At 40.1% G+C, this 17,041-nt stretch overlaps 1 protein-coding gene across 7 annotated transcripts in view; it reads left to right on the top strand.

Moving 5' to 3' along the window:
• Positions 1–17,041, top strand: part of EXTL3 (exostosin like glycosyltransferase 3) — a 122,981-nt gene that overhangs the window by 85,254 nt on the left and 20,686 nt on the right. The window contains exon 4 of one of the 7 annotated variants that reach the window (XR_004538781.1): positions 6,664–6,823. The exons of the other annotated variants lie outside the window; for them this stretch is intronic. The gene's annotated coding sequence lies outside the window, so the exon portion shown is untranslated. The remainder of the gene's footprint in view (positions 1–6,663; positions 6,824–17,041) is intronic. 7 annotated transcript variants of the gene reach the window in all.

The raw sequence follows: 17,041 nt of genomic DNA, 5'->3' as shown, positions 1-17,041 counted from the left end.
AGCTTTAACAATTGTTTTGCCAAAGTAAAGAAGGCCTGGTTTATTAGCAGGGCATGACAGAGACCTTCCTAGTCCTGATCAGAGGGTCTTATATACATGCAAACACATTTAAAACTTTGAAAAAGTCAGGATAATAAACAAAAGACCAGGAAAACGATATATAGCATAGGAAAAGGAGAATTCACTATTTGTGTGAAGTGTTAGGTGGGGCAGGATCATAGAGGAAATCAGGTATATACATAATACATACATAGAGGTATTAATGACTCCATCTTGGTTCTCTGCTTTTCTTTGTTCTCTCTGCGTTTCTCACCTTGAGTCTCATGGCTCTAATTAATACCAGACCTCTCAGTCAGTCTGGCTTGTGAAAGATATAGGGTTTCACATTTTTGAATACAGATAGTTATATGTATCTTATGAATGAAATATGTGTCTTGGTATGAGTGAATGGGATCCAATGAGTGATTATGTGTGTGAATGTATATTAAACATGAGAATTGGTTTTGAAAAACATATTTTATATATTTTAAACCTGAAAAAACTTTAAGGGAGCCTAAGAGGCAACATCTGGAAATAGTTAGAGCCAGAGACACTGTATCAGTCTTTGAGAGGCTCAGAGCAGGAAGGTCAGCTAGTTTGACCTCCAGCATAGGAGGAAGGGGGAGTACGTTTTTCCTCTTTCTTCTGTGCTGACAGGGACACAAAATTATCAGCAGATGCTGAAAGCAGAAATGCAGGTTGACTTTAACAAACAAGCTATTTTGGATTTAAAGTGTTCTTTGAGTATGTTATAATGGTTTATGCATATTTAGAAATTAAGGTAAACAAAAATACGATTTGTAAAATTTTTTTATGTCAAAAGGAATGTTCTTTGTTCAAATCTAAGGACAGCCTGTGTTAGCTGATTGGTGGACAAGTAATGATGTCAGACTGGATAGAAAATATATATTGGGGAGCAACGAATTATAGGTTGAGATTCTTTGCTAGAAATGCCAGCTTTTGGCTTCTGTAAAAAAATGTCCATGATGCAAATAACCTTTTGATAATTGTTATGGAAATTAATAAATGCAATAATATTTTTTGGAAAACATTTGCGTCATTCCATTATTCCTGCACATTTCTGCACACCTAGAGCAAGGCTAGCTGCTCAAGTGGCACCCCAGATGGGACTGCCGCTTTAGAGCGTGCTTGAGTCAGATTACCCTGCTTACAAAGCCAAACTATAGACCTATTTCTTTAATTCATGTGGATGGAAAAATTTTGGCTAAACTATTGGCTCTGAGATTAGCTAAGGCTCTCCCTTATGTTATTGGAATGCACCAAACGGGTTTTGTTGCTTGAAGACATTCTGCAAATAATACTAGATTGGCACTTCATATGCTAAATTTAGCAAAAACAATAGACGATCCGGCCTTCTCTGTTTCCTTGGATGCAGAGGCTTTTGATTGAGTAGAAAGGACTTTTATGTACCAAGCAATGGATTAGTTTGGGATAGGTTCAAACCTTGTATAGTTCCCCCTCAGCTAGATTATATATTAATAATTCATTCTCGGAGCGTTTTTGTCTGAAGAGGGGAGTTAGACAAGGATGTCCCTTATCTCCTTTCCTTTTTGACTTTGTTTTTGGAACCCTTGTTGGCGATTCAGCAGGCAAAGGAGATACAGGGAATTCCATATGCAGGTCGAGATTATAAAGTTTCGGCTTATGCAGATGATATATTGCTTCATTTGAAAAATCCTGACTCAACCATCCCTCATTTACTGGAATTGATTGATCATTTTGCTAAATTTTCTGGATATAAGATAAATTGGAGTAAATCAGAGGTTCGTCCATTGAATGTGCATTGTGTAAAAGGTATATTTGATCCTTTCCCATTCCTTTGGAAGGAAGAGGGAATACAATACTTAGGTATAATGATTCAAAAGACTTTGGAAGATCCAATTGCAGTAAATGAAAGATCCCTATTGTTGAAGGTTAAAGAAATGTGTGAGCATTGGAATCCATTACGTCTTTCTTGGTGGGGGAGAGTCCAAACCATCAAAATGATGATCTCATCTGTAGTTTTTTACTAAATGAGTATGTTACCAGTTTATTTTCAGAGTTCTTTTTATAAAAAATTACAAAATTTCTTTGGCTTGGTAAAACTCCTAGAATAGCCTTAGTATTTTTACAAAAATCTCAATCGATAGGAGAGGTAAATTTTCCAAATTTTTACAGATATCATCAAGCTTTTATTTTGCGTCAGGGTATGTATTGAATCCTTCCTGAACTCATGGAAAATCTGTTGGATTGGTTGGTTCTGGAAAGTCATCTTATGGCCCCACTACATCTTAACCATATTTTAAGTGTCAATCTTCCTAGAATATAAAAGGACAATATTATTTTTCATTCAACTTGGACTGTGTTAAAATATTTAGATACTTTAACTCCTGTTCCCATACAACAATCTAAGGGCTCCTTTTAAGAAGGTGCACTAGGGTTTTTAGCGCATGCTACAATGCCGCATGCGCTAACCCCACGCTACACCGAAAATACTAACGCCAGCTCTATGGAGGCGTTAACGTGTAGCGCATGCAGCAATGTAGTGCGCGCTAAACGTGCGCTAAAACCGCTAGCGCACCTTCGTAAAAGGAGCCCTAAGTGTTAGTCCCTATGGTTAAACTCCAAGATACAAATCAGCGAGTCTAAAATCCTCTGAAAACATTGGTTGCAGGCAGGTATTCGTACTTTAAACGATATAATTTTGAATGGGAAAATAGTAGATTTATTACAGTTACAACAATTATTTGGTATATCAAGGTCTCAAGGTTATAAATGGTTACAGTTGAAGCAGGCCATTCCAAAAGGGTTCCCTGACAAGAATTGCCGCTGCTGGGCAGACCAGTGGTCCATCGTGCCCAGCAGTCCGCTCACACTGCGGCCCTTAGGTCAAATACCAGTGCCCTAACTGAGACTACCCTTACCTGCGTACGTTCTGGTTCAGCAAGAACTTGTCTAACTTTATCTTGAATCCCTGGAGGGTGTTTTCCCCTATAACAGCCTCTGGAAGAGCATTCCAGTTTTCCACCACTCTCTGGGTGAAGAAGAACTTCCTTACGTTTGTACGGAATCTATCCCCTTTTAGCTTTAGAGAGTGCCCTCTTGTTCTCCCTACCTTGGTGAGGGTGAACAACCTGCTCTATCTACTAAGTCTATTCCCTTCATTATCTTGAATGTTTCAATCATGTCCCCTCTCAGTTCCTCTTTTCAAGGGAGAAGAGGCCCCGTTTCTCTAATATCTCACTGTATGGCAACTCCTCCAGCCCCTTAAACATTTTAGTTGCTCTTCTCTGGACCCTTTCAAGCAGTACAGTGTCCTTCATGTACAGTGATCAGTGCTGGATGCAGTATTCCAGGTGGGGGCGTACCATGGCCCGGTACAGCGGCAAACTTAACAAATCAGTATAGTTTGCTGGGTCTATGTTTTCAGACAGATTTTCAAGGACATCAGGCTGCCAAGTAGTATAAATTAATATCTGAATATTTGGACAAAAGACCTAAAACAAACTTAAAAGACATTTGGAGTATAGAAACAAAGCAGCATATTTCTGCTATGCAATGGCCACAGATTTGGATTTGGAGAATAAGATGATCAGCATCTATGAGACAAACTTGTTGTTTTGGTTTTTTTTTTTTTTTGTTATATAGAATATTTTGGACTCCAGTTCGTTTACAAAAGTTGGATAATTCAAAGTCTAATAGATGCTGGCACTGTCAACTTGAAATAGGGACACTGGACCATCTGCTATTTTATTGTCCTTTGATACTTAATTTTTGGAAGTCGATTTGGGCCAAAATTAATATGGTATTAGGTGTGTCTATTCCATTGTCTTATGACTTGGTTTTATTCGGGACATTGTTGAAACTTAATAGTCCAATTGACAAACATCAAAACAGACTTATTATTATGAGTGGTGTGGCCATGCAATTAATAACTAGAAATTGGAAAAATTGGGATAGGCTGAATTTTTCTTTTTGGTGGGAAACACTGTGTTTATACTATAGATATGAAAAGATGATAGTGGAACAATCTGGATGGCCAAAGAGATTTGGAGTCCATTGGAGGCATTTGTCAAGCAATACAAGGGATTAAATTATTAGTTCCTGAATTTATTTAGATTTCTACACACATCCAGGTAGGGAAGGGAGGGGGAGGGGATAGGGTAATTTGTTTCAGATATTTGAAAGCATTTAAGTATTGTTATTTGATATTATTGTGTGTATAATTGTTGCACTTTTTATACGTTTTGAAAATCAATAAAGATTTTTTTTTTAAAGAATATTAGTAACTGTGAGGGTATCATTGCTCATATTTTATGTAAAGAAAATAAAGCTTGAAAGTGATAAATTTATGGTCAGGTCAGTGTCAAGTCGCATTTGTACCCATAGTAAGGGAACTGAAGTGCTCAACTCTCCCTTTTCCAAATTGGTGTGAACTAAATATCATACTCATACTCACTTGAATTTGGTAAGTCAGTGTAGAAACATGATAATAATAATAATTTATTCTTATATACCGCCAAAGCCATGAAAGTTCGAGGCGGTTTACAACAAGAAGCGCTGGACAATCAGCAAAGAGGTCACAATTCAAAGTCGTCAATACAATCTACATAATGGAAGAAAAGGTTCTCAAAGTCATCAATGTAATCTTACATAATGGAAGAAGTGGAAAGCTATATAGATCTTAAGGTTACTGGTTGAATTAGCAGAGGTATAAAAATTCTTAGTTTACAAACTGATTGAACAAACTCGTTTTTACCAGTTTTCTAAAATTGAGGTAGGTTAAGGCCAAATGGCCCATCCAGTCTGCCCATTCCACATGCCTGTCCCATGCATTCTTGAATTCAAACACAATCTTTGTTTCCACTACCTTTTCTGGGAGACTGTTCCACACATCTTCCACCCTTTTTATAAAGAAGTATTTCCTTACATTTCTCCTGAACCTATCATCTCTTAATTTCATCCTATGCCCTCTCCTTCCAGAGTTTTCCTTCATTTGAAAGACTCGCTTCCTGTACATTAATGCCACAGAGATATTTAAACATCTCTATCATATCCCCTCTCTCCTGTCTTACAACATAGTCTTGTAGGAAAAATAAATTATTAAGCAACCCAGGTGAAAATTCAAGAACTGTGGAAATAGAAGCAAGCATGTGCTCATTACTTGGCTTCTCCATGATGAAGCTTAGCCTGTTAATCTTTTTGTATAAAGATACTTTGGAAGTCTGTCTGGTGTACAAAACATTTTAAGAACATAAGAATAACCTTACTGGGTCAGACCAGTTGTCCATCTAGCTCAGTATGTCATCTTCACAGTAGCCAATCCAGATCACAAGTATCTGGCAAAACCCAAATAGTAACAACATTTCATGCTACTGATCTAGGGCAAACAGTGGCTTCCCCCATGTCTATCTCAATAGCAGATTATGAACTTTTCCTACAGGAACTTGTCCAAACCTGTTTTTAAAACCAGCTATTTTTAAAACCACATCCTCTGGCAAAGTGTTCCAGAGCTTAACTATTCTTCCCAATGTGCATCACTTTGCATTTGTCCACATTAAATTTCATCTGCCATTTGGATGTCCAGCCTTCCAATTTCCTAAGGTCTGCCTGCAATTTTTTGTAGTCTGCATGCGTTTTAACAACTTTGAACAGTGTCATCTGCAAATTTTATTGCCTCGTTCATTCCAATTTCCAGATCATCCACTATAATAAAACCCTTAGGCGCATGCGCACTTCAAAATCCGTGGGTCCGTGATCTGTGGCACTGTGCCTTCGCATGCGCAGTACAACGAGCATGTGGCAGTTTGTATGTGGCGGTTTCCCCAGCGACGGTTGTGTATTGGGTGCGGCGGTTTCCCCTGCTGAAAACAGAGCCTATGGCGGGCCCTGCCAAAGCTGGGAACTTGCGGCGGTTGAGGTTTTCATGCGGTAGTTTCCCAAGCTGAAAAAAAAGAACCTGTGGCTACCTCTGCCAAAGCTGCCTCCGAAAACAAAGGACACTTCTCAGATAAGCTTGCTTGGGGAAGGAAGCTATTTTGCTTTGCTTAGGGGGAAATAAGTGTGCTCGGGGAGCTGTGAACGATCTTTCATTGGTTTAGGTAAATGGGGGTGTGCTAGGAAAGGGGTGCATTGAGCGATCTTGCTTTGTTTTGGGGGAGGGGTGACTGCGGCTCTTTGACGTTGTGGAGGAGCAGGAGGTAAAAGGGAGGAGAGCTGCAATCAGACATCTTGCCTGAGAGAGACGGGGGAGGTAAAAGTAAGGGAGAAGGGCTATTGCTGGACAGGGGGAGCAGGGAAGGATTGCTGATGTACAGGGGGGAGGTAAAAGGAAGGGAGCAGGGCTACTGCTGGACAGGGGGAGCAGGGAAGGGGTGCTACTGGAAAAGGGGGAGGTAAAAGGAAGGGAGATGGGCTACTGCTAGACAGGGGAGCAGGGAAGGGGTGCTGCTGGACGCCTAAGTCTACACATCTATTCTAGCACCCGTTAATGTAACGGGCTAAAAAATTAGTTTATAAATAAGTTAAATAGCACTGATCGCAGAACAGATCCCTGTGGCGCTCCACTGTTTACACTCATCCATTAAGAAAAATGGCCATTTAACCCTACCCTCTGTTTTCCAGGTCCTGATCTACAACTGAACATTGTCTCCTATCCCTTGACTCTCTAATTTTCTCAAGAGGAACTTTGTCAAAAGCTTTTCTGAAAATCTAGATACACTACATCAATTGATCACCTTTATCCACATGTTTGTTCATACCTTCAAAGAAGTCGAGCAGATTGGTGAGTCAAGACCTTCCTTGGCTGAATCTATGCTGACTGTCTCCCAATAAATCATTGTTTGTCTACTTGTTCCACAATTTTATTTTTTTATAATCGTTTCCACTATTTTGCCCGGCACTGAAGTCAGGCTTACTGGTCTATAATTTCATGGATCTCCCTGAAACACTTTATAAAAATCAGCGTATCATTGGCCACCCTCCAATCTTCAGGTACTACAGATGATTGTAGTAGCAGGTCACTATCTGCAGATCAGCAATTTCATGTTTGAATTCTTTCAACATTCTGGGATGTATACCATCCAGTTCAGGTAATTTTTCACTCTTTAACTTGTCAGTTTGGCTTAGTATATCTTCCAGGTTCACTGAGAATATTTTCAGTTCTTCTGCATCATCACCCTTGGAAATCATTTCCAGTTCAGGTAGATTTTACATCTTTTCGGGTAAAAACTAAAGCAAAGAATTCATTCAATCTCTTCACTATGGCCTTATCCTCCTTGAGCTCCCCTTTAGCTCCTTGATCATCTAACAGTTCCACATATTCCCTCACAGGTTTTCTGGTGTACCTAAAAAAATTTTACTGAGTTTTTGCCTCTTTGGCAAGTTTCTCTTCATATTCTTTTTTAGCTTTCTTTATCAATGCTTTGTATCTAACTTGCTAATGTTTATGGGTCTCACAATCGAAAGAGAAAAACGTCCAAAAACCGGCCTAAGTCTGCACTTGGATGAACATTTCCCAAATACGTCCAAGTGCCAATACTAAAAACGGGTTTTGGATGTATTTCTAAACGACCTAGGCCTTCATAGTGCCGCTGAACAACCAAAGCTAAACAGGGTGTTTTCGGGAGGAATGTCGAGGGCGGTAGTTGGGCAAGACGTGGTCCGGCTTAGACTTAGTCGTACAGCATGTATAACCGAAAGTTATACAGCCCAGGATCGACTGAACTTGGACGTTGTGATTTAGACCACGTAAAACTCAACTAAAGTCACCAGAGAAGCACTGCAAACACATAAAACAGACCCCCATAAAAATATAAATTACACCTTTAAAATTCAGCCTCCAGACCATCATCACCTGGCCACCTGGCATAGGGAAGCCTAGTCGTCCAGCACAGAGGCAGCTTAAGTCCTCTTGGGGGTGGGTTAGGGACTCATGGAAAGGAGGACCCATGCCCATAAGCCCCTGTAATCACTGCATTGATAATGAAACGTGCACTCCTCTATACACCCACAAAACTCTTTTCTACTGGCATATAAGTGGCTTCTGCAGCCATATGGGCTATTGGGGTGGTAGATAAGTGGGTCTTGGGGATTCAAGAGGTGACCTATAAGGGAGCTGTAGTGAGGAGAAGCCATGGCACTCTTTTTGTGAAGTTCACAGCAGTACCCTGTAAGGTACCCCACTATTTAGGTGGTATGTCTGGGTGTTCAGTCCATCACTTTGCAGACCCCTCCCATGTCCAACAGTGCTTGTTGTAGGCGTTTTGGACTTGGAGGAAAAGTTAGACGAAAATGTGGTATAAAAATGGACGATTTAGCAACTTGGATGATCAGATCTGCAGGACGTATAGTTAGACGATTTTCGAAAGTAAAAAAATTTTGGACATATTTTTCGAAAATGTGTCCTAGGCTGTTTTTTTTTTTTTTTTACTTTGGACGACTTGCGAGTTGGACGTAAACGGACTTAGACGTCCCTTTCGATTAAGCCCCTCCACGTGTCTTATTTTTTTCATTTGGATTCTTTTTCCATTCTTCCAAGGACTTTTTTTGGCTGTAACAGCCACTTTCACTTCATCTTTCAGCCATGCCGGATCTTGTTTCCTCTTTTCCCACCTTTGTTAATAGTTGGTATATACTTGGGGCTCCTTTTACAAAGGTGCGCTAACGTTTTTAACGCAAACACCAGATTAGTGCGCTAGCCAAAAAACTACTGTCTGCTTAAAAGGAGGTGGTAGCGGCTAGTGCGCGCGGCAGTTTAGCACGCGCTAATCCGTGCGTTAAGGCCCTAGCGCACCTTCGTAAAAAGAGCCCTTGGTTTGGACTTCCACAATGGTTTTTTTAAATAACTTCCACTCCTGGTTTACAGTCCTAACCTTTGCCACCAATTCTTTTAGCTGCTTTTTAACCATTTTCCTCATTTTATCGTAGTCATCCTTTTGAAAATTAAATGTGATTATAGTAGATTTCTTTAGTCACATTACTACAGATATCAGCTCAAATTTGATCACGTTATGATCAGTGTTTCCCAGCAGACCCAACACAGTTACCTCCTGTACTATGCCCTGCATTCCACTAAGGACCAAATCTAAAATAGCTTCCCCATCTTGTCAATTCCTGAACTAGTTGCTCCAAGAAGTAGTTGTTTGACATCTAGGAATTTTACCTCCCTAGCACTTCCTGATGTAGCATTTTTCCAGTCAGTGTTAGGGTAATTAAAATCACCCATTATTATACTGCTTTGAAAACAGTCTTAATACTTTTTCAAGTTGATGAAATAAATAATTATCACCACTTAATATACATTTTACATTTCTAATATTTATGTTGTCTTTTTTCCCTGAAGGGGGCCCAAAATGGTCTATCATTCATTATGTGAAATGACAAATACTAAAACAATACAGTAATACATAATTCTTGGTTCCGTTCTGATCTGTTCTATCCCCTATGTCATTTTTATGAGGACCTTTGGCAAATGTTATTAGGCAGTTTTTTAAAGCATAACAGTTTTGGACATCAGGAAGTTGGCAGATCTTGAATATACAGGAAGTACTCAATTGTTTGCTAATGCCTTCTTATGCTGAGATGTATTTCAGTTGATAATCGCCTTCTAGAATTTTTTTTTTCTGATATCGAAGTATGATTTAAAGCTTGTTTGTACTTCTGAATTGATCGAATTTGTGCTCTATCCCTATTATAACAGGGATGATTAACAATGTTGTCTTGATATGTCTATGTTGTACATGATAATCGGAGGGAAACAAGATTCTATGTATGTCATATGGAAACCGCATAGTTGTAAATTTCAGTGAAAGCAGTTTTTAAAACTTAGGATTGAAGGGAATTGACTTAGTAGAGAAATAGAGATTGTTTACCCTCTCCAAGGTGAAAAGAACGAGAGGGCACTCGCTAAAGTTAGAAGGGAAAAGATTCTGTACAAACGTAAGGAAGTCCTTCTTAACCCAGAGAGTGGTAGAAATCTGGAACGCTGTTCCGGAGGCTGTTATAGGGGAAAGCATCCATCAGGGATTCAAGACAAGGCTGGAAAAGTTCCTACTGACAGAACATACGCAAGTAAGGCTAGACTCAAATAGGGCACTGGACTTTGACCTAAGGGCCACCATGTGAGCAGACTCTTGGCACGATGGACCACTGGTCTGACCCAGCAGCGGCAAATCTTATGTTCTTATGATGGAATCAAAAGTATAATTCTGAATATTTTTTGTCATATGATTTCTTAGAGAGCTATTATCTTCTATTTGATCACTTTTAATAAGACAGAAAGTAACTTTGAAATAGCTCTGTTTATCTGTACCCATTAAGCTATAGTGCCACCTTCTGGCTCTGCAGACCAATACAGTTGGAGATTTTTGTATTGTTTTGTTTGGAATATTCATCTAATATCATCACCTTGTGAGGGTCCCTTCTACTCTACCTGTGTTGTGGAGAATTGGCCTAATTGTTAGTGCATTCAGCTGAGAACAAGAAGAACTGGGTTCAGTTTCCACTGCAGCTTTTTGTGACTGGGAAGTCACTTAACTCTGTATTGCCCCAAGTGCAAAATAAGTACCTTTGTATAATATGCAAACCACTTTGATTATAACCACAGAAAGACAGTATATCATACCTGATGTCCTTTGTCTTTTATGAAGAGGGACAGTCTATGTTTATTTCCTGGTCCTCTTGAATCACTTTTGTCTCCAAGGACTGATTGGGCAGAAATTGGAAGGAAATAATAGATAGGATGAATGATGGATTCTGCCAAAAAGTCTTTCTTTGTTTAACATTCTGTATTATTCAGTTTCTTCTTTAGGTGTAACATTCAAATTCTGATTTGCTTTAAGTAACCTTTCAATTTAACTTCTGGCCATTCAAGGACTTCCTTAGGCTCCTCCCTAAGGAAGTCCCTGAATGGCCAGAAGTTAAATTAGGCCCCTCCCCATACATCACATGATGCACTGGGGAGGGGTCTAAAGTCCGCATTGCGCAGGAGGAGGCTGGGGGAGCAGGAGGATCTGACTGGGCACCCCTCCTGCTCCCAACTTAAAAGTACGGGGAGAGGGGGACAATGGGGGGGCATACCTCCTACTTTTTGGGAGGTGGGGAAGTATTTGCGGGCAGGAGGGAGTGGGCATTTCTCCTGCCATTATTCTACCAAAGAGAGATTATATTTTAAACTTTGAAGTATGTCTTTAAAGGAATCAAACTCAGAACATTACAGGAAGATATCGTCTGCATGGGAGAGGATTAAATATCCGTATCGGAGAACATTTTTTCCCAAAGAATTAAGATACACATAAACAGTGGCAATAGCAGTGAGCCCTGGATCATTTTGCAGCCCAGCTGATGCGTTGTCATTCTTTCTTAAACAATACTTTTGCTTTCTTAGGAGTTCCCCAAACAATTTACCATATATACTCGAATATAAGTCAAGACCCCCATTTTTCCCCTCCAAAAGGAGGAAATATGTTTGACTCGAATATAGAGTCAGACGGCTTAATATTCAAGTGCCCTGCCCTGCCAGGATCTGCACCCAGCTCCCCTCCATCCCCTGTCAGGCTCTGCATCCAACCCCTTTCCCTCCCTCCTCTGTCACGCCCTGCACCCTTTTCCTCCTCCCTGCCCTGTCCATCGTTCCTCCTCTGCTGCTGGAATCCCTGGTAATCCAGAGATGTAGCGGGCAGGAACGAGCTTTCCATGCTCCTGCCCCACTTTTAACCCGGTTGATTGCTGCCGTGAGTTTCGGCTTCAGCCGCTGAGTGGTACTGAGCAGGAGCGCGCTTTGGTGCTGCTGCTCGGCGCTAAGCAGCTTCCTGAATGGTTCCCGCCATTGAGGAAGCCTCTTAGCGCTGAGCAGCAGCGCCAATATTTTGGCCTCAAAATCCCAGTTTATATTCGAGTATATAGTATATGGTAATTATTGCCCTTGAGAATCCCAATTCAGTAAGCCTAAACAGTATGAAGAAATGGTGTATGGCATCCAAAAGCTGCTAAAATATCAAATTGTACAAGTATTATCTGTTTCATAAGAACATAAGAATAGCCTTACGGGTCAGACCAATGGTCCATTTAGTCCAGTAGCCCATTCTCACGGTGGCCAATCCAGGTTACTAGTACCTGCCAAAAACCCAAAGAGTAGCAACATTCCATGTTAGCAATCCAGAACTCCAAAGAAGTAACGTCTATGCATTGGTCTAAACCATGCTGCTTGAAATGTAAACCACTGCATGAGAAAAGAAAGTTGAAAAATTGTTTATTAACCACAAATTCCTTGAGTTGGCCTGTAGCTGTCAACAATAGTGAGATCTTTTTTGATAGACTGGTAATGGAGTCATAACTATTTCTGTCAACTTATTTGGACAGAGACCATCCTGTATTTAAAGTTCAATTTATTTGGTATACCAATATAAAGCCAAGGTTAAAATCTAAGCAGTGTGCAATGAAATACAATGTAGGAGGGTATCAAAAGCTGGTAGACTAATGATAACATTATAGACGTCTCTTGTACTCAAGGAAGGAAAAAATGGGGAAAGATTACAATAAAATGAAAAAATGAGAACAAAAAAGGGCGAGGAAGGAAACACAAGTGATGTTAGGGTAAAATATTCTTGTTCAGTGATAGTCATTCATTGTGAATGAAGAATGAAAATAAGGCTATGAGCAAAATGCCTGTAAAAATAATAAGCATTTAATTGAGCCTTGAATGTGTGTGGTTAATGAATTTAACCATAATAAATATTTGTTGGGATGGATTTTTATAAAAAATGAAGGATAAATATCCAAAGAACAGTACTTGTTAGGAATTTTTTTTTTCTGTATTTATATCTGGTTTATATTAGTGTAAGGACCAATCCATGTGAAGGTCAAGTGTAAGATTTGATTTTCGAGCCTACAGAGTTTTTTCAGAGGAGTGAAGTTCAGATAAAGGAGAGAACATTTTGGTTCCATGGTTAGATTATGCTTTTTATCCAATTTGGTTGTAAGGTTAGTGAAGGAAGATTAATGACTTGGTTAGAAGTAGCACTGTGTTGGATTGGTTGTTGACTAATAATCTACTTTTAATACAGAAAAAAATCTTACATATTGCTCTGTGGAGAGGGACAGATTTCCTTTAGCTAATTCCTCTGGCATTTGAGACAGTGGCACCCTCATTTACACTCATAAATCTTAGGTTCCTGTTAGACAGTGATATGACTTTGATAATACAAATTGCTAGTCATTTGAAGAGCATTCTTTAAAAGTAGTCTGATAATTTCAGTGTTTTTATATTAGTGGTACAAGCTTCAGTTGTTCCATATTAGGTTATTGTAATAGTATCTATGTGGGATTAATGAAAAAAAAATCCCAAACTAGTTATCATTTGAGATACAAGTGAGTTTGAAGTTCCTGTTTCTGTTTAGAGCTGGGGTGTCCAACCTGCGGCCCCGTGAAGTATTTTGTGTGGCCCCAGTCAAGGGCGATGCATTGTTTTCCTCTGCTGCCCCTGGATGTTTATTGTCTTGCTAGCTCCCTCCTCTGTCTTGCTGCAGCGTTTGCGCGTTTGTGTGGCCCCAGGAAAAAAATTTTCAGCCAATGTGGCCCAGGGAAGCCAAAAGGTTGGACACCCCTGGTTTAGAGCATGGGTGAGCAACCTTTATACACAGGAAGCCACATGAAATGCACAAAACTGTATAGACCAGTGAGTGGTCTCAAACTAAAACCCTTTACAGGGCCACATTTTGGATTTCTAGGTACTTGGAGGGCCGCAGAAAAATTAGTTAATATCTTATTAAAGAAATGACAATTTTGCATGAGGTAAAACTCTTTATATTTTATAAATCTTTCCTTTTGGCTACGTCTTAATAATAATATTGTCATTTATAGCTAAAAAGGCATATGATCAAGAAACTGTTTTATTTTACTTTTGTGATTATGATAAACATACCGAGGGCCTCAAAATAGTAGCTGGCAGGCCGTGAGTTTGAGACCACTGGTATAGACTGATACCGTGCATCAATTTAGTTAAAAATGAATGGCAAAGGCAGATGCACAATTAAGAATGGAGTACAGTATTCCCCCGATATTCGCGGGGGTTCCGTTCCAGGAACCCCTGCAAATCTCGAAAAACCGAGAATACGGTTTTTCATGGGGGAGCCTGAAGAGGGCAGCGGTCTTTGACCAAGGGCCGCCGCGTGAGCGGACTGCTGGGCACAATGGACCACTGGTCTGACCCAACAGCAGCAATTCTTATGTTCTTACCATCTCTCATCCTAGTCAACATTAAGAGCTGTCCAGCTAATGCGTTCACTAATGCTAAAAAAAAATGGCATTGATGATGCTGCTGGAAACCATCTGACAATCACGAAATAGTAAAACGAGTTTGTCATGTCAAGTCTGGCTTCTCCAATTCTTAATTCTTACTTTATAGAGACCTTTTTCTCTTATTGTGGTTGATCAATAAACAAGTGATTTTTTGACATCGTTTGACTTTGGCTTTTCCCCTTTCAATCTTACTATAATCCCATTGATTAATAACTGTAAGGACCTTGTTCTCCTTTCTTTCCTTCCTGCTTTTTAATGATTGTAAACCGTCTAGATACTTTTTTGATAGCCGGTATAGCAAAGAAATAATAAACTTGGAAACTTGGATTCATCCAGGGTTTTGTTTTGCTTTTTTAAACTTCCTTCATCTTCCTCTGCCTATATAGTATCTAGATCTCCTCTGGCCAAACAAATAGTAGTTTTGTCTTATCCCCCCCTCCCCCCAAATCCCCATTTGGCATTGTTGAAATGGGACTAAGAGCATTGCTTCTTCCATCTCTTCTCATTTAATTGCATCAGATGATCTTTATTGGGGGACTGCATGTTGAATTAGGTGTTGTTTTGCTTAGTTACAGTTTCATATTACAAACCGCTAACTTTCCATTCTGTTCCTTCTCTGCTACACTTCTCAAGGACTGTCCTTATACTGTACTCATTTCTATTGTGTTATCGCAATGAGTGACAATGATAATTTATAACAAAGTTTCAGCCTGCTGGCAGTGTAAATTCCCTCACTGCTGGTAGCACAGTAATTTCCACAGATTTGATACTTTTAAGTGGGAATTTCACTTCTTTCAACAAAAGATGAAAATTTACTTGCTAAAAATTCTGACATCAGTAAAATTAGAGCTGCTCTGTTTTTTGTTTTTAAAAGCTCAGAACTTATACGCCATGTCCCTAGAAAATAATGTTGTTAAAACTTGGCATTTTATAAATGAATAGATACCACTTATCACATAGACTGTTTAAATATGAATTTTGTTTTGCTGATCTCTTGTTTATGAATCATTTTGTAATCCTTATCTTGGCTTCTGTTGTATGTGAGATAAGCTGTATCCTCCGGTGGACTGTGCAGTTATGCAGAGCTCTGTCACTAGAAAACAATTCCTGTTTAAATGGAACCAATTTTTTCATACCATGATTTATGATAGAGATGATTACTGCTTCTTGCTGCAGATTAAGTAGTTAACTACTTCTATTTTACTGGAAAAGCCTGTTTCAAATGGCTTGATAATTAGCATTTTAAAGAGTGTCACAAACACTTGACTTTGAGTTTGTTTTGCAAGTTTCATGCAAATAAGATCCAGAAAAAAAGGACTTAAGAAAAGAGAAAGGTACTTTAAAAGTAAGGTATCTCCTTTTATGTTACAAAAAACATGTTCCAGTGCAATAGGTGAGACATTCTAGGCAAGTGGATTGTGACTGCGTGCCATATGCAGAAGGAATCCACTCCGGATTTTTTATGTGATTCTGCTCTCCTTCACTGGGATATCTAGCTCCACCTGCACATGTGCCTGAAGGAGTGTTTCTGTTGTGCTCTCCCTTTTTCTTATTTTATTTTGATGTTTTCGTCCCTTGAGTAGAGAAGATGTACCTTTGCGTAGAAAAGATATAGACTCTGGTCTGCAGCTGACAGGCCAATCCCTGGTGGTACCTGTTGGCCAGCCTGCATTAGTTTCTGTGGCGCTCAGGTCTGTCCACGCTTTTCTCTCACTCTCTGTTAAGCAGGGGTTTGGGCACAGGCTATTAGCTGTCCTTTGGGGGCTCAGGGGGACTTGCAAGGCACAGGCTGTGTTTTCACCTCCACCCATCCAATTAGCATGTCCGTCGGTCCGCAGGGGTGGAGGTAAGGTCAAGCACTGTGTCTGACTGGTAGCCCGAAGATCAGCATAGAGGAGGTATTCCCAGCATGAGGCAGTGATTTCTTCTCATTCAGCTACTGTGAGAGAGCCAGTCATCGATATAACCCAGAAATACAAAATTAAAATCCACTCCTGATAGTAAAAAAGAGAAGAAAAAGCAGAAAAATATCTTACCAAAGCAATGCCCTGTTCCTAATTGGCTGAAGAGCCTATAAATCAAAAGATCAGCCTTGGGATGGTAGGAGATGGGGTGTAGGTCTGCTCGGGGCATGGACTTGTCTGGCAGGGCTCCTCAGTTGCACAGGTGTCTTAAGTTCTCTTTCCTTCCCAGTGCAAGTGAATGCTGGACCACCGTGAGGATGTGGTTCTCTGTAGACCTTTTGCAGCAGTGGCTCTTGAGGTCACAGCTGCCTCAGCAGCATTCTTTTCTCTAGCACTGGAGAAAAGAATGCTGCTGAGGCAGCTGTGACCTCAAGAGCCACTGCTGCAAAAGGTCTACAGAGAACCACATCCTCACGGTGGTCCAGCATTCACTTGCACTGGGAAAGAAAGAGAACTTAAGACACCTGTGCAACTGAGGAGCCCTGCCAGACAAGTCCATGCCCCGAGCAGACCTACACCCCATCTCCTACCATCCCAAGGCTGATCTTTTGATTTATAGGCTCTTCAGCCAATTAGGAACAGGGCATTGCTTTGGTAAGATATTTTTCTGCTTTTTCTTCTCTTTTTTACTATCAGGAGTGGATTTTAATTTTGTTCCAGTTGAGCACCTTGGCGAATAATAGCATAGTCGCCTCTTCAGCTTCTCTTCTCTGGTGTAGCTGATGTTCCTGATGCTCTGT

The sequence above is a fragment of the Geotrypetes seraphini genome, chromosome 3 (genome assembly GCF_902459505.1).
Source record: "Geotrypetes seraphini chromosome 3, aGeoSer1.1, whole genome shotgun sequence".
NCBI classification, from domain to species: domain Eukaryota; kingdom Metazoa; phylum Chordata; class Amphibia; order Gymnophiona; family Dermophiidae; genus Geotrypetes; species Geotrypetes seraphini.
This window is presented reverse-complemented; position numbering and strand designations above follow the sequence as displayed.